Below are 23,645 nucleotides of genomic sequence, written 5' to 3'. Positions count from 1 at the left end.
CGGGTAAATTTCCATTACTGTTACAGAGAGAGGCATGGTAGATTCACACCTTACACAGAGAACACCCAAAAGGGCTTAATGAGGAGCTATTGCTCGGTTGTTTTCTATAATTGTTGTTTTTGAGTGGTGCAACCACTCCCTTACGGAGCTGTGTGTGTGTGTGTGTGTGTGTGTGTGTGTGTGTGTGTGTGTGTGTGTGTGTGTGTGTGTGTGTGTGTGTGTGTGGGTGGCTGGCTGGCTGGGTGGGTGCCTGCCTGGCTGGGTATGAGCACAAAAACAGCATGGTTGTTTTTCACCACCTGTGCGCAACCTAACACACACACAAACGCACACGCACATATTCACTGTATATATATGATGATTTCGACAGTACAGTACAGTAGAGGGACCGGCACATGGTAACTGTCATTTCTCAACCGTTTCAGTTAAGAAATGACTTGTGTATTTTGTCTGAATTTGACAGCAGCTAGGTGGACTTCGTTATCTGCAGCCTTTGCTGCCGAATCCCTTAATGAAATGCTGGCACACCGTCGTGTTCCAATTCCATGCTTTCCTAAAGCTGGAAGCATCCAGCGGCTGTTTGTTTGTCTGCCGCTATGCATTGAAATAAGCATTTGTGAGTGTGGATGTTATGTTTGCGCCGGCAGGTTTGCCGGTTTGTCGGTCCGTCTATCTGTCCATTCATCCCAGCCTTGGTTTATTCGGCATCCAGACCCAGATACAGGCCCAGGTCGTGATAATTGATGCCCTCAGGCAACCACTTACAAAGGAGAAGAAGGAAAGGAAAAACATTTCCCCCCGAGCCCAGACAGAACCCAGACAGACTCACTGTGTAAGGACAATGGCCACACCGTCGTTCAGGACACTCTCACCAAACAGCAGGGTGTATAATTCTGGGTCCACGTGTAGCTCTGACAACATGCCCAACACTGACACTGTAAGACAAAACAGAAGACCACTATGAGATACAACAACAAGCGGGCCTAGCACAGACTGAGTACAGATACTGTAAAACAAAACAGGAGAAAACCTGTACGTGTACATAAACACCTGGGGGAGGTCAAGCGATAACAAGACAGTTCAGGCCGTGATTATTAGACCATGAAAGACGGAAACATATAGTATAAAACAGAAATCTGGGTCCAGCATCGACAGGAAGCAAGGCTGATACTGTCAAGACAAAACACACCACTGAATACTACCGAAGGATAAAAGAGGTTTACTAACAGGGAGATGAATACAGTAGTGTCAGCTGTCTGTGGACCATCAGTTCTCTGCCAAAAATGCAGCAACTGTAGTGTAAACCATTTCTTCTCCTGCCAACATTTTCAGAAACCAAGGCAAACATTACTCCAGTGTTAATAAATAATAGACTATAACATGTAAATGGAAAATTATGTCAGTATTCAAAGGGAGGATTCTGTCCAGGCAAATATAAGCTACTCATCTCGATATAAAAAAGGCTAAGAACAGGGAGCACTGCAATTGGGGAATGATGGAGATATAGAAATACCATTACCGGTTTTAAATGGCAATTCTTACTGTGGGAAACTGTCCTTGAAAACCGAAGACGGTTGACAGACAAGAAAGTCCTATGGACAACATGGCTAATATCGATACAAATTATTTGCCATATGCCATAAAAAAAAGTTTGGTGGGAATATTTGTAGTTTTGTAGCCCGTTATAAATCATATTTATCCCCTAAACCTCTTCGTCAAATAATGCTGAAGCTCATTCCGTTTAATGATTTGATTTAAAAAGCAGAGTTACCTGTTCATTTATCCCTAGGTGGCTTAAAAAACCCAAAACAAACATCCTGTCTAGTAGTATCAAGTATATAGTACGTCAACAATGTGCTATATATATATATATATATTTTTTTTTTTAAATATATACTTTCTCTTCTTTTTCCTCTGTGTGTTAAGCGCATGTGCAGCAGCTTGGTTGGACCATGTAATGTATAACCTTATTCTGACCAGTGTTTGGGTCTATTCTGTATACGCCTCTTGTGCAGATCCAAATAAAATAATTCAAATGTGTGTGTGTGACTGTATCAGGTACACTATAAAATGTGGAGTATTAAAAGTGTAAAAGTGTATAAATGGATGGATGGAGTTAATTTATCTCAAATTAACACATTTTGGATATAGTCAGATTATCACAGCGTGTGATAATCTGGGATTTACTGAGTTCAGACATTCTAATTAAAGCTAATGAGGCCGGTACAAAGCTGGGGAAAGGAAGTTGAGTCAAAAAAGTATTCTGATTTCACATATTTTAAAAAGCAGAGCCACATATATTTGTGTCCTTTGTTATGTGGCCACAAGTGTAGTACACACATGCAGTGATGTAAAGTAACTAAGCAGTAGAATTTTCAGTTTGAGGTTGTTTTTACTTTACTGGAGTATTTCCAATTTTCAGTACTTTTACTTCTACTCCACTACATCTCAAGTAGCCTTGCCGAGCCACGAGGCCCAGGGCAGGAGCATATCTCCTGTTTCTGTAGCGTGAGGCAGCTTGATGTACAAGTACACCCCCTGGACATGACGCTATGTCGCAGGGACCCCCAATCCAACCCTTGATGTGGCTGTTCGTAGCTACTGTGGAGTCAGTACTGCTGTATGGGGCCAGACATGGACCCTCACAGCACAACAGGAAAAAGCCCTGGATGGAGTCTACACAAGAATGCTACGTAGGTGTCACATGGACATCAGAAATCAGAAATGTGGACCTCTATGGGGACCTACCACGGGTCACGGACAAAGTCAGAGAGAGAAGGATGAGACTGGCAGGGCACTGCGTCAGGCACCCAGAACTTTAGGCAAGTAAATTGACCCTATGGGAGCCAACCCAGGGCAAAGCCATTAGGGGAAAGAAGCGTACCACTTATGTAGACGTGCTGCGGCGCGCCAGCTTGGCTGACAACACTGCAGAGCTCAGGTACCTGATGTTGGATAGGAAATTGTGGAGGGCAGCGATCCAGGAATCCTGAGTTGGTGTTGGCTAGACCTCACTCTGGCAGCAACTAACTAACTAACTAAATCCTCTTTGCAGGCCTTGTATTGAACTGTACTTTCCTGTGCTTTTTCAAACAAAAACACTTCAGCCCTATATACTGTATACATTTCGGCCATTTGAAAATAGCCAATCTACAAGCTGCGACGCATTGTGAGCTTGTGAGCCTGCAATTTGCAATTATTATATATTTTTTATTTGAACACTCGTGAAATGGGACATTCTGCATAATGGGTACTCTCTATGTATGGTACTTTAAGTACATTTTTTGTACATAAAGTACAATACTTTTGAACTCAAGTACATATTGAATTCCGGGCTTTTACTTGTAACAGAGTATTTCTACATTGCAGTACCACTGGCATAAGGGTACTGCACACAGCCGTGGGCAAAGTGACAGTGGTCAGTCTCGGGCATGAGCACAGTTATAATGCTAGGGAGTATAAGGAGAAGGTTAGAGTTAAGACTCTGACTGCCAATGATTAAAACATCCAGGAGGAGCCAATTAAATCTAATGCAGGGGGACCACAGGCAGAGAGCTAGCCTCCACACTTTAAATAATGCAAACTCCCCTCTGCTCAACAGCATTGAGAATCTCTGGACATTATGGAAGTTGTATATGGCCAATTTCTCCAGTAAATAATATTGTGTGTGTGTGTGTGTGTGTGTCTCTCTATTGATCCATCCATCTGTTATCTACACACGCACGCAGTAGGGTATCGAATTTTTCTCGGGAGTGTACAGAGAGTACTGATACTGTATAGTAAAATAAAAATAATTCATGGCTTTTTGTATGGTTTTACAAATTGCCATAATAATGTGTGATTGTCACAAAATCCCAAGGCACACCTGGACCTGTGAAAAGCCCAACACACACCGTCTGAAGTGGGTGCGCAGCGACGCGGCACAGTATTGCCGCGCGTCATAGCCGCACAGGCAACACCCACAGGACGCGGCGTGCTACAGACCTGCCAGCCACGCCCACGGACACCCGGATGGAGGCCGTGCGGCAATGCCCGGAAAATACAACAGCGGCACATCGGTGGTCACGTCACCACCAAAAAGACAGACTATGAATGAGCCTTTAGACAATCTATGGTACATGGTGGTGTATGGTCTATAACAGTGGTCTAGAACCTGTGGGTTGGAAAGGAATAAACACTGCAGGCATATGCAGTGCTGAAAACAGGAGTGTGTGTGTGTGTGTGTGTGTGTGTGTGTGTGTGTGTGTGTGTGTGTGTGTGTGTGTGTGTGTGTGTGTGTAAAGAATAGGCATTGATCATTTCAAAAGAAAAATATATCTTGTTTTAAATGCTAGTGCAAGCTCCCCTTATGCACAGTAGATGGCCATTATGGGAAGCTATTGAACAGAGATTCTGCACACAGCTGCAAGAGCATGAGAAAGCTATCCAGAAGTAATTTCCCCTTGTTTTGCACACATGCAATGTGAGCAAAACGTCAAAGAACATACAATATGACCATGTGGACCACCTAATAGAGTAAATTGTACTTTTAAGAGGTTGCAGATTGTTAAAATCTAGTGACCAAGTGGTGTGGTCTGTACATCAAGCATGCCAATGCCAAATTCTCTACACTAACTGAGTGTACCTTATAATTATGGCTTCACACGTGCTTCATCATTTATTTATTTCAAACCACATTCCCGTTTGGCCCTCAGCAGAGAGATGAAAAGACCAATGCAATGTATTGAGTTTCAACAAACATTTCTTTATCTTTGCTGATTACCAATTGACCCCAGGTCATGTACTGTATGCGTGGCTCAATTGTGTCATGCCCATGGTATATATATATAAATAAATAAGGAGAAAAAAACAAACAGCTCAGAGAAACAAATCTATCTATACAGCTGAGTCATTCAGCAGTCAGTGACTGCTGAGTATAAAGGAAAGTGAGGTCATCAGAGGTGACCAACAAGAGAATGTTCAGTATACAGCACATCATACAGCCGCATGCACGCACACTCACTCAGCACATGTGCAAACAAGTGCTGACATTGAGTGGCAGAGAGATATATGATCCTGTTGTGCCTGGAGTGTTGACAATATTGACCAATAGCCAATATTGGTCAGCAGATACTAGTCTAGGAGACACCATCTGTGTTGGACACTGATGAAGGTATGCCCAATCCGATCTGTACAATTGTTATATTTAAAAAAATACGTCATTGGTATTGCTGCGGGAAAATTATTTGAACATGGTTGGAATCATACATGCTGAGGAAGGCAGGCAGGTATGTGCACATACAGCTGTGCTGTCCGAACATCCGTGAATTAAATGTATCACAAGGACTTCGGAGTGCTGTTTTCTACTGTTCTCATGGCCAGAATCAACCTTGCAAGTGGCACGGAAGAAGTTTACTATTTTACAGAAAGAGGCTTGACTTCATTCAAAGCATCAAAGAAAGATTAGTTGTGGGAGGGAGGGTTACAAACTACAAAGCACAAGGTGCAATCCAAAAATCTATTTTCCAAGGGAAAATGTCCACAAAGGAGAACCGTCCCAGTTTCAAAAGCATGATCAAATAACTATAACAATATCAAATAGGGATGTGCCGATGAGACACTTATCGATATCCGATAATTAATTGCTGTTATGGCTGATAACAGATATTACCGATGTCGATATGATCTCATTCTGTATTGAAAAATCATAATCATTTTGTCCATTCTGAAAAATACATGTACCGTAGGGTATCTGCACTGCATGCTTAGGCAAGTCAGATTGAACTTAAATACCTTTATATTTAATATAGTGAGCATGTAGATCTGTTCAAGCTGTTACTTTGGGCTTGTTTATCAGTAAAGACAGACCGATTAATCAAACCGATGCCGATTAATCTAAAAACTTTGCAGATTAATCTCCCATCAATAATATCAAATACTTTGGGGGAAAAAAACAGACAGCTGGTGAGATAGGGTGGGCAGAAACTTGGGACCATGGGACTGTGAGCTCAACTACACTACCTATAAAATGCTAATTAAAAGCTTACATTTGGGAAACATCACCATCGTCAGTCCCTTATATGCCTTATATATATATATATATATATATATATATATATATTATAATTTTAGATTGATTGCTCAAATGAAAATCACTGAGGAGACAAATGCACGAGAAGAGAACAGCCATGTAAATGTCCCGTCCGTCAATTATTGGTCATGATGCCACTCTGACAATCAAGCCCAAAGAAAACACAGCATGGCCGTCTGTCTGGCCTATGGGAACATTACCAAGGCTCCAGATCCTATAGGCCCATCCTGTGCTTAAAATATGCCAACGGTAAATCCTATGATAGACCGACAGTCAGGCCAATAATTGGGCCGATATCTGGCATTTTTTGATAACTAGATGTTCAGTCTATAACAACATATTGCATTATTGCCATAAAACACTGTTAAATATTGCCATCAGCCGCTAAAAAACCCTAATTGTTGTGCAGTTTCAGATCGATTGGTTAGCCCAGTGAAGAGAAAAATAGATGAGAATGGATGAGGACAGACATGGTTTTAATTGAGTGGCAGAGCTCACAAATCAGCTTGGTCAGTCCCTGCATGCCCAATTGCCCATTTTCAATTTCAGATCAATTGACCAACCGACTGAGTAAAATAACTGATTAGAATATGGATCAGGATGGACAGATACACAAACAGACAGAGTTTCCTGAAATGTATTACCGGGTATATGATATTGGGATTTTTGTTATGAGCCGTGAAACAAAAACGTTTTGATCAGGGAAAAGAATCTGGGGAAAAAAGTAAGTGTAAAAATACGTGATTTAAAAATCTATGAAAAAGTCTATGACCGTGGCCATCTTGTTTACGGCCCCGTGCCTGTTTAGCGCTAGCTATAGCAAACGCAAGCTATAGCAAACCCAAGCTAACCAGATGATAATAACTTTGGTGCTCTTTCATAATTAATAATAACCTAATAACTCGTCCTTGGCAGTCTGTGACTTTGCTCAAAACTCGTCCTTGGCAGGTAAAGACTTAGGCGGACCGCATTTGCCGGTCTAGTATATTTGCCTCCCCCCGATGGGCGTCTGAGATTAGCTGTACAAAGTCAGGCCTACCCGGCCTTTTGGCTTGATGGAGTTCATTACGTTACACATATACAGCTGAAGAGGTCAAAGTCGAACGGGTAAGAGTCTAATTAGGAGGACACATTACTATACTTCGGATGTTCAGTGAAAACCAATCTCACGGCCACTGGATTTGTTATTTGATTTTGTATTAGTCGGACATTGAAACTCGTGCATTGGCTATGTTACCACCAGCAACAGGGAATTACTGCAATACTTGTTGCCCAGTTGAAATGTCCTCAAAAGGCATTACAGCAAAACCCCCCACCATAATTTGAACACAGGATGAAGCGGAAAACCACATTATCACTGGTGGATTTACTGTATGCTGTTGTTTGGATTTTCAGTCTCACATGGCTTTAAGTATCTGATGATGACTAATTCTCTCCAAAAACAAACATCACGGAATCCAACAACCCTTTTTGAAGGCAATATATGCACAGCAGCACAGGACACCCAGGTCACATAAGTGCAGCACCAGAGGAATCTCCCCAGTGATACGTTGACTGGGTTTTCAGAGAACCATGTGTTCCTCTTTAACAATTTTTTCTTGCTTTAGTTTTATACATACAAATTTGTAACAAATTATATACAGTATATATACAAATGTGTGAAAAAGTTATTTTGCACACCGGAGACGGACAGATGAACTTAGACAGATGAAAGTAGAAAAAGGGTCTATGGTCCTAGTAGAAAAAGGGGAGCACACTGTCTCCACTTACAAAATGTAATGATACGTTCCGGTCACTGAGACCTTCATTAGGTATCCAATGCCTGATGACGATATTCTTTTTGTACTGTAAGTACAGCTGATACTGATAATTAAACAGTGCAGCTGTTTAATTAGGGGAACAAAAGAAAGAGAAAAAAATGTAAAAGTAAAATGTGAACCTTGCGTTCCTGAGGCGATGCAGCGGGAGCGTCTACTTTGTGACCTCAACCCTGTGCCTTGTTTTATGCGTCTCTGTGACAAAAAGGGTTTTCGTGGTTAAAGGAGCACTTTTCTCCAAACTTATCTTCATATCATTGGTCCATAGTAAAACTCATTATATGATGGCACAATTTCTGTCTACTCACTCTGCGTCGCATTGGTTAGTATCGCATTGCGAGACTGTTGCCTCTCACAATTTCCAAATGCTTCCGTCATATAGTCTGGAGCAACGGAAGCTCTTATCATGAGTAAAATATAAATGCTTCCGCCATACAGTCATACAGGTGTAGTTTCAGACTCTAGAGTCTATATATCATTCAGAGATTGTGGAATAGTTGTCTGGCTACACAAGACTAGTTGGCTATGGATGAAAAGTTGTCATTTAGATTTATTTTTTACTTTTTTAAATAATGTATATTTTTAAACGGAAGACACAAAAAGGGAATATCTTCTCGCTACCCATACAAATTGGTCCGCGACCCAACCTTGGGTCCCAAAACACTGTTTGGGAAACAATGGTCTATACTCTAGAGTCTAGAACATATATGGGCAACTGTCGGCCCGGAGCCACACCTTCACTTAATGCAGCCCTCAGGTTGATATCAGACTACTGATATATTATTTATTTCAGCTTGCAAAGTACATCTTTAGGTGATGTCACTGATCACATGACCTCAAGTTCTAGACCTCCAGTTCTAGGCTACACAGAAGGGGGGACTTTTATTAATATTAAGTTATATTAATGACTTTCTTTTTTATGTCCAATGTATTTGAATTTAGTTCATGAATAAAGTTACCATAACTATATGATTAAAGGCATTTGAAAGGCATTTGAAGAAAAAAAGTGTTACTTTTTAGATAACATAATTCAGGATTTCAATTCAAATAATAGCAAAAATAGCTGATCATCATCTACAAGCTCAAAAGGTGTCACAGTGCGACGCGTTTTGAGCTTGTAGATCGGCTATGTTTCCTACGACAGAAATATGCAATGTGGCCCTCTGGAGTCACTGTGGAACTATAGTGGCCCTCTCCATCGTCAACGTTGCCAACCCCTGGGCAAGACTGTCTTTGGGGGCCACTGACACATCGCAGCATGATTATAATCACTGTGATGATGGTGACGGGGGCAGTGTGTTACGGCACTCCCGACATCAGGCTGTGTGACGCGCTGTAATCTACAGCTCATGCTTGACACACTCCAAGATCAGCCGCTTATCATGATGAATAATGAATTCGAATATGAGAACATTATCCGCTGTCGTCACCATGTTGTGGGAAGCTGTATGACAACCTTTTCGATTAGTCTTGAATCACAGATATTATGCCATGTTCCCACTTATAGAATATGCAAGAACTCGCAAAGAAAATGTAAGTGATTCATCATCATTATTCTTAACTTCAGAGTCCAGACACACTGAATCTTACATCTGTGGTTGGGCGAGTACTCGTATGTGCCACAAATAACTAAAATTAACAGTGACGCATTTAGAGGTGAATATATATGATTACGTCCCTAAGCGTGTTTGCCCAGTAGCCTACAAGTCATCTGATGAAGTCTAGATGAAACGTGTCCATTCCCTACCTCAATATGTCATTCCAATATGTCCTGGATTCTCTCTCTCTCTCTCTCTCTCTCTCTCTCTCTGAGAGCAATATTTATCTTCATCTAATATCTGTACTCTGTACTTAAAACAACTACACTAAAATACAGTGGGACATTGACAAGGCCCAATAATTCCGTTCCAGTATGAGACTTAAATTAAACAAAGGTGAGACCTTCATGTGTGATTGTGGCTCAAATCTGCTGCCAAGGCAATCAAAACAAAACTATGGGAAAATTAACCAGAACAGGAAATTATGTCACCTTCTGAAAACCTGGGACTGTAGTTATGCACAGAGCCTTCACGTTGTTGATTAAAGGGAATTCACTGCTTATACAAATGTGCCTCTTGTGTATCCACTACAATAGTACTGAACAACTCAGCAATCAAGTCTAATAAAACAAGTTACAAATAGTATGAGAATAAAATAAAGATGACTAGTGCTACTGTGGGACTCTCTTCATGACCAACTACCTGGGTCAGTGGCAGACATCAAGGCTCCAAACAGAAGGCAATCGTTGAGGAGGAAGTCGTCATCTGCAGCTTGGCCTGCGAGCACCATCAGCCTGCTGAAAGCATACACACAGGCCCTGGGAGGGAGAGAGGGAGGGAGGGAGGATGGAAGGACACACAGTGAAGTCATCAGGGAGCGCCAGAGCTCACAGCACAGCTATCCGTCATCCCTCTAACCACAGCAGGGCTTCCCCCAGTGTAGTGTGTGTAATGGGGCCAGACGCTGCCAGCAGCAGGTGAGGTGACCTGCTTTCCACTCCGAGGCTGCTTAGCACAGGTGGACTGGTGCAAACAGCCTGACAGCACCGGTGTTAGCTTAGCCGCTTAGCCATCGGGATGCACATCCCGATAAAAATGTACTGTGTACATGAAAAACAGCTATCGCCTGCCCGACACATGTCTGTGTGCTCGTTTACACACACACATGCAGGGTGACACTCTCTCAGCGGAGGCGCCCATCCATCTTTTGCCCTGGGATCATTTTATGACTGCATTATAAGCTCTCAGACATAATGCTTCCTTTTGAAGCATCCCACAAGAATCAGCGTCTCACTATGCCCTCTTCTTCTCTTTTAGAAGAAGAGTTATGACCAATTGACCATGGGGGGGTTCCTTGGGTAAAATAGACGCAGAGCAATTTTGTGAAGGCTGAAGGGCATATCAACCGTAAACAAGTACTATAGGAGAATCATTACCACCTGCTTAAATCTGTGCTGCAATTCTTCTCCGTAATGTCCTAATACTTAAATGTCTCTCCGCCGTACAGCAGTGTCACATGACAAAAATAGCAGATCTGCATGTCTCATCATCTCATGCGAGATAGCACAATTTCTGTCTGATCACTCAGAGGTGGTCTGCGGTCAGGTTTCTGAACTGTCAAACATCATCATTGGTAATTTCAGACGATTTGAAACCTTTTCTTTTTTTATTCTTATTATTGATGAAACAACAATGGCTCCTATTTCAGCGTGCCTACATTCCAGGAAGACAAAGGCTGTCGTTTCCAATAGCTTGGAATCCCTGCTGTCGTGGCTGCTGGTTGGTTTCTGAACTGGCCACAGCCCACCTCTGAGACACAGAGTTAGCAGACAGAATTGGGTGCTAATGGGTGAAGTGTAAATACATTCAGAGTGTGAGCTTTATCTGTGAGGGACAACGGATAACAATGTCATGCCGATGCCGGCGTTGTGCTAGCTCAGCACATGAGGAACGCAAATCATGTGTTTGCAATATGCTCTGAGTGAGACTGTAATGCCATGAGTTAAATCTCCCTGAATCTGTGAATCATACCCTGTCTCGAGTCTGCACCATAGAATATAGCAAACAATAAAATAAAACAATACAGGTTCATCTTGACATAGCTTACAGTCCTGCCTCGTCTTCTTTACAAAATATAAGATAAGCTAAACTTCAGCAGAAATGTCAGTTCAATTTTCTTCACCAATGTGTTGTAAAGGTGTCTACTAACACATCGGTTTATATTCAACCACCCCAGGGGAATTTTTGACAGCTGCTGAAAGTTGGGGTACCATCAACAGCCAATATATGGCAAAATGTTCTAAATGTCATTATGCTTTAAATAGCATGTGACGTGTCAAACTAGGGGGTTTTCATCATTCTGAATCCATTCCAAGCATTAGTTTTGCACGAAAAACACTCCTTGGACTAAAAACAGCCATAGACACTTCATAGACCTCATCACATTGTGATGACGCCTATGGCCTTTTTTAGCCCAAGGAGTGTTTTTTGTGCAAAACATTTTGCCTTATAATGGTTGTATGGTACCCCAACTTTCAGCAGCTGTCAAAAATTCCCCTAGGGTGGTTGAATATAAACCAATGTGGGATATGTTTGTAGATACCTTTACAAACACATTGGCGAAGACAATTCTTGGTAAGAAATGTATTCCCAGATTGTATTAATATCCCCTGACTAAAAGTGTGCATGCTTGTTTAGCACTGAGCCTGATCAGTGTCTCAGTCACTATGGCCTCTCTGGGGAACTTATGTGTCCTTTAGCATAACCCCGTAACCATGGTTATAGAGAACACACCCCTTGTCTCCGGGGCAGGATTTAATGTATGACTCTCTCAGGGTAAATGACCTGACTTCCAACAATCATATAGTGCTGGGGGGAGGGAGGGGGGGGAGAGAGAGAGAGAGAGAGAGAGAGATACAAATGACAGCCTGACTAACAAGCAGCAGGGTTGGTCAAGTCTTTGGTGCCTTAGCATACGAAAAATGCTGCATGTGACACAACAAGTCAAATCCTGCCGTTTTCCCCAGGGGTGCATTCCCCATTCGTGGATTGAGACCACAGACGAAGGAGAGAGAAGAGAGAAAAGATAACATCTGTAACCTTTAGATCCGACACCAGTTTACTGTGAAGTCAGTTGAGGTCAGCATGTTCCTGCAATCTAAAGAAACATTACCTTTGATAAATGGGTAAATAGGCAGTGTCTGTTGATTGACAGTTGGTCATATTCACTCACACAGTGGCCATTTTGTCCCCATATGTGGAGAATTGGAGATCCACTGATATTCATTTCAATATGCCTTCATGCTAGTGACGATACAGACAGGCCTCCTGGTCCCGACAATGGGTACAACAGGTATTGTATAACGGAAGGGACATGCATTCTAATGATGGGCATCAAACTAATCTTTACTACACTATCTATAAATTACGCAAATCTCTGCGTGTATGAATGTGTGTACCTTTCCTTCACGCATCTCAAGAACCGTTCGACCGTTTAACTTCAAACTTGCTCTATGTATTGCAGAGGACCGAAGGAGGGCAGCGCCTGGTGTGAAGTCGGTCGCATCAGCAGTTCTTAAATATCTATATCTATAAATCTACAAATCCTCATAAAACCGAAGGGGAAAGTGTTTCCGCATGCATCGTCATAGTGCTGATGTCATAAACTGGTCAGTGGACACCAATTGGGCCTACTATGAAAATGGGTACTCCACTAAGAACTCGGGTACAACGGGCATTGCATATCCGAGGAGGAATGCGTTCCGACAAGCATCGCACTAGTATGAACAAAAAAGGAACGTGAGCAATTATGATACTGTAGCTACTCTATGTTTCAAATATTCCAAAGAATCAGTATTTATTTGTTGATGTTAATAATGAAATAGCCTATTATGACTGGCAACACAGCAATATGTGCATACTGTTACAAATTAGACATTAGAGGTTATACAATTCTTACAGGATTCTTGCATTATTATTATTCATTATGCCCACAGGGTATGCCTGGTTCTTTCTAGATATTTGGGTGTCTTTCTGCACACTGTGTGTTGCATGAACCACAACAGGTCTGCAAAGATGTAATATTCTGCAAAGCTCAAGAGTGCCATCTAGCTTTCTGTTGCAGGAATAGCAAAGCTACCAAAACAAAGCCATTATTGTTAAATTTTGCACATATAGTAGGCTGGACCGCTGGAGTACAGTACACGCACGCACGCACGCGTATATATGCTGTATACATCCCTTCTTTTAGGTAGTTACCCAACTATACATTTTCAATTAGTAACACTATTAGTATTTGTTAATTGCAGTATTATTATAGTTTTCACGCGTATTGTGTAAGGGGGAGCCATGTCACATGCTGCCATCTGTCTTTTTATTTAACACTATCTGCATTTACATCAATAGGCAGCACTGTTACTTTGTCATGACTTGTTTATCGTGGGTCATCAATCAAAAGACAAATTTCAGTGTGAGCTGACAATAAAGTATTTTATCATGTCATATCATATCATCATTAAGTTTGTGTGCAAAGAAACAATACTCACCCTATAATCCCACACGTCATTACGGTCCCCAGAATTGCAAATGTCAGCACAGATCCAAGATTGTCAATGAATCGCCTCTGGAGGAGCAGTTATATAAGAGAAAATGGCAATGATTGATGAATGATGATTGATCGACCAGGAGGATACAAAAAACGAATTAACTGTGTGCAACTCGTTGATTAAAAACAAATCGTGCTAACAAGAGCCTCAAATTCAGCTGTTGATTTAGGCCAAAACAATATGGTGGGGTGCAGGGCATTATGAGTAGCAGTCTCACCTGATTAAGGGTGTACGCACCGTGGAAGATGATGGGTGGCAGGAACAGATTGAACAGCACCTCTGGGTCAAAGGTACCCTGTAAAAAGAGGCATTGTGCTGAATGCTGATGACTGACAGCGCAGCAACTACAGTGAAATGTGACAAGACACTCACAATAATGAATGATGTACCGTTGTATTCTTGTTCCCATTCCTATGTCATGTTACAAGAGCAATTATTATTGCGAACGCAGTGAGCACTTACTACCAGTAAGACGCGCAAACGCGGGAAGCGAACGCAGCTGAGACCCTGCAGATCATGTCTGTCTGTCTGTCTGTCTGTCTGTTACTGTATGGACCTGGCCCCTTTTGTGCCCATATATGGAGCTGAGTGGACCTGGCCCCTTTTGTGCCCATATATGGAGCTGAGTGATTGCTGATGCAACACACTCCATATTTGGATAGCGGGACAGACACACACACTGACAGACAGACAGACACAGACAGACATTATCTGCTAGGTCTCATAGTAAGTGCTCACTGCGTTCGCAATCACTGCGTTCGCAATGAGACCTAGCAGATCATGTCTGTCTGTGTGTGTGTGTGTGTCTGTCTGTCTGTCTGTCTGTCTGTCTGTCTGTCCCGCTTTTGTGCCCATATATGGAGCTGAGTGATTACGTCACCATGACTCAGCCATAACCATATAAGGAGTCCCCAAAGCAGCTATACGTCCAAAACCCAAATATGTACGAGCTGCGTTCGCTTCCCGCGTTTGCGCGTCTTACTGGTTATTATAAATAATACAAACTAAACTGCAATATACAACTGGTGCTAATGCTATGCCGAATTCTGCTAATGCCGTACACCATCTGTTTTGTGAAAGGGTGCGTGACCATATGCTTTACAGAGTGCTTAAAAGGCTGGTGTGGCAGACCCCTGGGATGTCACTCCTTGACCTGCGGAGACAGGCCTTTTGCTGAGTTGAGGAGGGGCAGCTTCAAAGGGACAAGTACATACATCTCAACAACACTACAGTCTCATGAAACGCAGGTAATTGTAACTTAAGATCTCAGAAATAAAATACATGGTAATGAAGCAGCAGGCACATTTGGCCATGATTGTCAAAAACCTAGAAACGCAGAGTGTGTTTACAAGTGGGGTGCAGAGGCCTTGGCAGATACATCTCCAGATGGGAAGTCAATTTGTTTTCAGCGTAATTAGTCAGAACAAACAGTGTAGCTGGTGTTTGTGAGACAGACAAATAGCCAAGATAGTCAGGCTACACCAGACTGACACTGTGCCCAGTCTGCCCACAATTATAAACAAGCGCTGTAAAGACCTGGAGCACCAGTTGTCGCTGGCCCTGGAGGAAAGGACATCCCACTCCCTGCAGGTGGAGACATGCTCGCTGTAGGAGAGGCTCAGTTGCTCTGCCTTCCAGGAGGACACCATCCCCACCCGGGGCGGGGACTGCCCAAAGATCCGAAGTCCCGTTAGTCCGAACATGCATTAAGGTTGGCAAACATGCAGTAAGGTTGGCGAACATGCATTAAGTTTGGCGAACATGCATTAAGGTTGGCAAACATGCATTAAGGTTGGCAAACATGCATTAAGGTTGGCGAACATGCGCTGCTCCCGTGCTTGTGGTTATGTTTAGGTTAGGGTTAGAGATAGGCTTAGTGATGGTCGAACTAGGTCGATCCAATGACATGTTACCCCAGGGGCAAGAAGCTCCTGCTGCTGCCGAGCAGTGTGTGTGTGTGTGTGTGTGTGTGTGTGTGTGTGTGTGTGTGTGTGTGTGTGTGTACGCGTGCATGCGTGTGTGTGTGTGTGTGTGTGTGTGTGAGCATGTACAGTACTTATTGTGACAAGCAGAGTGTGGAGCTAGTTAGCTGAATTGTTTGTTTGTTTGTCCCTGCTCTAGCTTGGTCAAGTATCCCAACTGTGCTTAATTTCCCCCTGAAGCAGGCTGGGATCCGGTTGCCAGTAGTCTGTGGAAAGGTTGTTGTTGTGTATAAAGGACCTATTCTTCTCACCTAAGAAGAGACCTATTTTACTCAGTAGGGTATTCACTTCTAGTCATTTTTACTAGTTGCCTAGTCGACTAGTTGTTTAACTACCTATTATGTAAAATAAATAATGTTAATTTTTTTTGCAAATAAATATTTGTACATTTAAAAACTTTGTACATTGGTGAGGGGGGGGGGATAAATAAAAAATAAACTTTTTTTTATCAACTATTCAACTAGTACCAACAAGGTCGACTAGTGGATTTACTTATGGCTTAATGCCATATTACTCAGTACTACTGTCTTTTAATTAGCCTATAGCAGAGATACAGTGATACAGTATACATATGCCCATGACAGTTTTCACAGAGAAAGGTATCACTATCAATCAAAGGTTTGAATCACCTGAATGTTACAAACACAATTGGCCATGTTTGTGGGAGGGAAGCCACTGGCAGCAACTGCAAGGCTGAGGTTTTTGTCACTGCATTAGCGACTCCTACTGGTTGGTCAGGGTGCCTGCCACCTAATAAGTGGGAAGCTGAACTGAGAAGAATAGCATTCCAATAGCTAGCTCTGTTCCATAGCTCTAATGCGTTGCATTAGAGCTATGTTACTATCAACTTCCGCCGCTCGCATGAATGCAGACCAGCCTCTACTCTTTAGTGTAAATAAAAATAACGTTTTTGCTACTCACCAAAACAAAGGCGGGTTGTGTCAATAGAAAGACTACTTTCCTTAGTGGAAGCACTCCGAGCCCCCCACCACACGTATAAACTGTACTTTTTGGCCAAAAAGGGATTTTGTTTCCACCGGGAAAAAAACATTTTTAGTTACTCCGCTGCGCCCTCTACTGATATTGCCCAGAGAACTGCCTCATAGAGAATATTTTTCCTCCGGTGAAAAAAATTCCCTTTTTGGCCAAAAAGTACCGTTTATACGTGTGGTGGGGGGCTCAGAGTGCTTCCACTAAGGAAAGTAGTCTTTCTATTGACACAACCCGCCTTTGTAAGTCCCATAGCCTTGTACTGCGCAGGGCAGAATCGTAGAAGCAGTAGAAGGCTATGGATCAGAGCTATCCAATAGCACAAGTTATGTCAGTGACACAGTCAGGTGAAACGAAGCTTATTGGTAGATTCACTTACATGTGCTCGCCTAAATCCTTGCCTGTTCTGGTTCTCAACCCGTAGTTAGTAGTAGTATTAGTAATAGTAGTTCTTTTTTTTGGGTGGGGGGCTTGGGGGGGGGTCCAGATGACAGTGAGTGAAGAGACAATTTAAGGAACTTTTTAATACCTCAAATGTCCAAAAGTAGTCAACAAACTATAGGCTACTATAAGAACTGGTCAAACATTGGCCAAGTTGTCAACAAAAGAAAAAAGCGAAAATAGCCGATGTACAAGCTCTTGCGTGGCGTTGTGAGCTTAATAATAACGGGGCAAAATGAGTTGTACGTGCTCAGATAACATGTTTCAACATAAAAGATCCAAGTTGCCTTGCTCCACAACCCCCAGAGTGCTCAGTACATTAAAAAGTAACCAGTGCTATATGAATTTTTGAATACACTGTACTGCAACCATTCTCTCATCCCTTTCTGACTAAAAGGATGACGCAACGGTCACTGGATTAAAAATAAATGAAATCCATCCCATCCATGTATTTTATCCTACTTTACATGTCTGTCAAATTCACATTATCTTTTTATTTTTTTATGATCAGTACTTTATTTTAGATTTTTTACAAATTTTAGGTTTTCTGTTTTTAAAAAACAGAAAACCTAAAATACAAACACAAGCAACAACAGCAGAGTACGTATTCATGGACAGACAAGATAGTCTGAAAATAGTTTACATTATTTACACGACCAAACGCAGCATCATCAACCGTATCATAATGTGTAGTAATACAATAAATAATCAAGAGGGCATTGCCTGACCATGGATCACACCAAGGGACCTGCAACATGACTGAGGAACACGTTCAAATTCACATTTTAAACATCAAAGAGTGAAGATCACCAATTACAAATGAAGATATTAAGTAGTTTTCAGAAGATTTCATTTTTCTTTCTTCCGTATAACCAATTACCTCTTAGAATGTCTCATTACACTGAGAAAATGTGATTCCAGCGCAACGGCAAGAACATGCTCATGCCTGCAAGCTGTTTTCTCACAGAAGGAACATAGTGGGGATATTTGGAATCTAATCATTCCTGGTTTTGACAGAAAAGTATGTTATCAGAAGGATACCTTATATGTAAGTGAAGGTATAATCTCTGTGAATCCATATGTAATTTTTGCATGAATATTTCAGATAATTATAATGCTTACAACTCCCATATAGTTTGGAGAGCAATTATGCTTACTCTTATCATTTGACCTCGAAACGGCTGCCAGAGCTTACAGTAAATCTCTTGTATCATGCTGTGCCTTCACCACTCATTACAAATAGCTTTTTTGTACAGCTGCAATTACCCACCCAGAACAATAATATAATATATATATATATATATATATATATATATCCATTACTGCAGGACAAATGAAAAACTGGATAACGGAGACTAATAGGGATGCAGTATTGCTGAATTATGCATATTGCAGTGGGTTTCATTCTAAGGGCAACCTGCACCACAGCGTCCAGGGTTGAGGTGTGTTGTACACACTAATTGCCTCTTCAACTGAGCGGCACTAAATTTAATCAGACCACAAACTTTAATGCCTTAATCCCTGGTGGCACATAATGGACTCTGTAATGCAATGAAATCCTTATCTCTGGCTGCTGGGGCCCCATATGCATCAGACGTAATGGCGTGAAGGCCACACGAAAAAATACTCTGACCAGTGTAATGGCCTTGGTGGTAGCCTCTGTTGGTTTGCTAATGAGACCCTAATGTTCAAAGGGGCCAAAGAGTGCCCGCCATTAGTGAAGAGTTACATGCTGGACCAGAGGATGTTCAATATTCTCACTCCCTCTGTCTTTCTCTCAACAATATTAAATTATCGGTCTCATATTAAAACAAATGTACTTCTTTGATAGCTTCTTAAGTTCCATGTTTAATAGAATAGAATGCCTGGCTCATTAGTGAAGAGTTACATGCTGGACCAGAGGATGTTCAATATTCTCACTCCCTCTGTCTTTCTCTCAACAATATTAAATTATCGGTCTCATATTAAAACAAATGTACTTCTTTGATAGCTTCTTAAGTTCCATGCCCACCATAGAATAGAATGCCTGGCTCATTAGTGAAGAGTTACATGCTGGACCAGAGGATGTTCAATATTCTCACTCCCTCTGTCTTTCTCTCAACAATATTAAATTATCGGTCTCATATTAAAACAAATGTACTTCTTTGATAGCTTCTTAAGTTCCATGCCCACCATAGAATAGAATGCCTGGCTCATTGGCTCAATATTTTAAACAAAGTTTCACCCTCACTGAAATACTCTTATGAAAGCAAGCCAACATAAAGTACTTTCTTTTCACAAGACTAATAATCATCCTATCGACTTCAAGGTTGAGTTTTTTTGTTGTTGAATATCTTAGTATAATTCATTAATTGCCAGTGAAGGGTATTTTCAATTCATTATTTAATTTCAGGTGCTGTCTGTCTGGTCATAGGACCGTTCCTACGGCATAAGTAGTTATGCTATCTAGATGTTTCATAATTAACAGATTTACATGCAGGCTTCATGCATTGATGTTTTTGGTCAATATTATTCAGAAACATAAATGGATTGGATTTTATTATTTTCAAAACCTCAGCACTCAAGCTGTGTTTTAGTCTCAAAATGTTTCTGAGCATAGCTAGTAGTACTGCAGACTAAGGCCATAGTCCTGCATAGCCAGAAGACTATTCTGCAATATCTTTGAAAATAGTGTGAGTCAACAGTCTGGCTCAAGAGACCAATAAAGACATGATGTATTGTATTATCTGATATACAATGAATCATTATAGTCTAGATACTCTTCACAGACATAATTTGTGCCAAGTTGACTGGCTATTAATCAGAATGCAACCCTGAGTGTTTATCTATCAAACCGTTCTGCACTAATTACCCACCCATGTCAGATCCCTCCTACGGCGCATAAGAATAATGCACCGCTGCCGCCGCCGCCAAATTCACTTCCAAGAGCATCTAATGGGAATTCTACAAATAAACAAATACTGCAGCTGGGATATAGCCTAACACGACCCCACCAACTGGAACAAACTTCTGGAAACTATCTTTTAGCACAGTTCCTTTTTGATAGATCCAAGAAAAGTCCTATTTAATTGTATTAAATAACGTGAAACTCACCAACATTGCAGCTGTACAAAAAGCTTTCCGTACAGCTGCAATGTTGGTGAGTTTCACGTTATTTAATACAACTGTTCTGTTTGGATGAATGGGCTGAAGTCCTGTTAGTCCGAACATGGCATACTATAAGGTTGGCAAACATGCATTAAGGTTGGTGATCATGCGCTGCTCCCATGCTTTGGTTAGGGTTAGAGATAGGCTTAGTAATGGTTGAACTAACGTCAAACCAATGACATGTGTGTGTCTCTCACACACACACACACACACACACTATGTTAAAATTTCTGTACATCCTCCAGTTCTGCACAGGGCCTACACGGGAGCCACTCTCGTTTCTGTTACCATAATTTATACATATCAGACTATGAAAAAAAAAACCATACACTTCAGTTCAGAGATGTTTGTTACACTCAGAAGCAGTGTCTGCAGCCTGCATGCCATCTATACATACAGTACAACCTTTTTTCTCGCTCTCTTTACCACAAGGAGGAAGTAGGCCTACCAGAGATTTCACATTTCTGGTGTGCAGGTGAAATGAAAATGCCAGTATTAATATGAAATGATGTTAATACAGTAGCCTACCTTGGGGAGGGTTGTTGAGACCAGAGGGCATCCTGGGCTTTTGACCACACCTACATGTTTGAAACTGTGAAGTTGGCTTGAGATGTTGATCACCAGGGTGGGGTGTGTTCTGTTCAGACCCATACAGTTGTACACTTCCCAGTGTTCTTTCCTCGGCTCAGAGGACAAGCTTTTCACAATCACGCCCAAAAGCATACCTGTTGAGATTCATAATGTGCATTGTAGTAAACAACAACACAAAAAAACATGCCATTTCGTTTTAGAACATTAGAATCATTATAGTTACCCACCCTCCTCCTCCTCCTGTACAGTGTACACTATAGGGCGTGCTATGGTTATGCTTATGCCCCATGTGTACGCTGGTTACTCTACATGTCTGCTCTGTCTAACAAACTGTACAAAGCACTATAAGCAGGCAACAGAGTAGAAACTAAATAATGTAGAGTCTCGAAGCAACTGGCTGTGAATGATGAAGTCAATTTACGCGCAATTGCATCAGGAGCAGGTAGCCTACACCGCCATGCCACTACTCTATGCACCACCATCATACATCTCGCATCTTCCATCCCGCCTGAAGTTTGACCAATTGAAGCCACATTGGCCGCCTCCCACCTCGGGAGGGAACGCTAGGTCGCTTAATTTAAAGTTAGAAAATGTATAAACTTCATACTATAAAGACTCGAGGCCTAATATAAAATGCAGGAAGCGTTATTGAAGGGCTTCCGTAGCCGCTATAGATAGCCTTTACTCACCATATAACAATGCAGCTCCAGTTTCATGGATAAATCTAAATTTAAATGTCCTTATTAGCCACATACTCAGAATGGTTATAATTAACAGCCCAATTGCAGTGAGAAAATAAACACTGTCTTGTATATGTTTCGATGAGGCTGACAACATGTTCAACAACAAAAACAACGAGGGTAAACTTGAGGAAATAAGTAAATAACTGTGACCTGTCTGTGTTTTACCTGTCATTCATTTCGACAATTGGCAACAGCCGCGTCATAGCTCCACATCGCCCACCTCACCACCAGATGGCGGTAAATACACAATAATAAAAGCAGAGCGTGCAGATCTACCACAGATATGGGTACGGTATATTAATATCTATGGTAATATTAGCGAAACTGTTTAACCCCTGGGATAATATGTATTACTCAAAATAAAATTGATCTTAAGTTTATTTAGGTTAATTGTTCTAGTAGTGGTAATCTAATTCATTTGCATTTCTATCCATAATATCTCCCTAGTCTATAGAAATATGGCATCAAAATCAAATCAATTTGGAATTGAATACATTATTTTTCAAATGTGGTCAGGGAACGACAATTGAGGTTCCGTGTAGTTTCTGGCAGTTATATGTTAGCTTTGAAAAGAAAAGCTATTGCATTGCAGCAATTGCATTGCATCTGCAGAACAAATTCTGAAATGAACTAATTTACACTCTTTGATAAATTAATCAGTTCACTACTTTTTTCAGTGGTGACAAATATGTGTGAGATGATAAATGACCGCTGGAAGCATGTAGCCCTTTAAAATGCATAATGAATTAATTGGACCAATTGGTTTAATTGCATAAGGTGTACAGCCATGACAAGTTTCAATTTGTTTTATTGATATATATTTACATAAAGTGAGCTTTCAGCCAGGAGTCCAGGACCGTCTCCTAGCCTTTAATACGAATTGGAAAAAGCCATTATAGTTCCCGTCTTTCGTTCATTTTGATTGCACAGTTGGCAAGAGGAAACAAAGTAGCAGTGTAGGGTGAGATGGACTGTTTTTGGCGCTACTATAGGCTAATGGGTTTTTGTAAAGTTAATGCCATGGCATCTTCCACGGCACAAGGATTAAACTAGCCGTAGGCTCAAAACCCAATTAAATATTCATTGCCAATGCAGTTCTCTTTGCATTCCCCTGGTTACGCAGATGTTGCTATTTTTGCAAGCCGGTCGCTTTGATCATCATGGAATCTGTCCAAGATTCTAACAGGGACACTTCCGATTTTGGCCGAGCTTCACCCTTCAGCCTTCAGGGAGAATGGAGCTATGCTTCAGTAGATCTCTAAAATGCAACGGAATTAGAGCTATGGACCAGAGCTAATGCTTCAGCAGCCACGGCAAGGAAACAAACACAATATGTACATTATTCGATCGTATGTACCCGTTACCTTGCCTGTTTAAGAGGGACCATTAAACCTATCATCATAACATCAAATGCAAAGTGTTGCGCTGGCATAGTGATGGCTGTTTTGAATAATGATACATTTTTGTACCTTTTCTTTTGCAGGTCACAGATGCACATAAAGAATGTGGCATTGGGATAAAATAACAAACTATTAAATTATCTCGATGACTGGCTTTGCGTGCTTTGAATAGAAAGAAAAGAAGAAGATAATTAAATAAATAAATGGGAACCCAGACAAAGTTTGCACTGGGGGCGGTGTTCCACACGAGACACAAATACTAGAAGAATCGCTTAGCAACTGCTATCGTAAACAGGCAGTGGGTGTCGTAAAAACTCAAGAG

The 23,645-nt window shown here is 41.4% G+C and overlaps 1 pseudogene across 1 annotated transcript in view; it reads right to left on the bottom strand.

Moving 5' to 3' along the window:
- The window catches only part of LOC308336410 (sodium/hydrogen exchanger 9-like), a 39,495-nt pseudogene extending 23,817 nt beyond the window's left edge, over positions 1 to 15,678 (bottom strand). Inside the window, exons 1-5 of the transcript in view lie at positions 15,517 to 15,678; positions 14,247 to 14,324; positions 13,970 to 14,046; positions 10,128 to 10,243; positions 830 to 935 (exon numbers count right to left, since the gene is read on the bottom strand). The product of the transcript in view is annotated as a sodium/hydrogen exchanger 9-like (transcript). The remainder of the gene's footprint in view (positions 1 to 829; positions 936 to 10,127; positions 10,244 to 13,969; positions 14,047 to 14,246; positions 14,325 to 15,516) is intronic.
- Between the last annotated feature and the right edge of the window lie 7,967 nt (positions 15,679 to 23,645).

This window comes from Protomyctophum bolini (genome assembly GCF_963924005.1).
Source record: "Protomyctophum bolini genome assembly, chromosome: 21".
Lineage (NCBI taxonomy): Eukaryota > Metazoa > Chordata > Actinopteri > Myctophiformes > Myctophidae > Protomyctophum > Protomyctophum bolini.
This window is presented reverse-complemented; position numbering and strand designations above follow the sequence as displayed.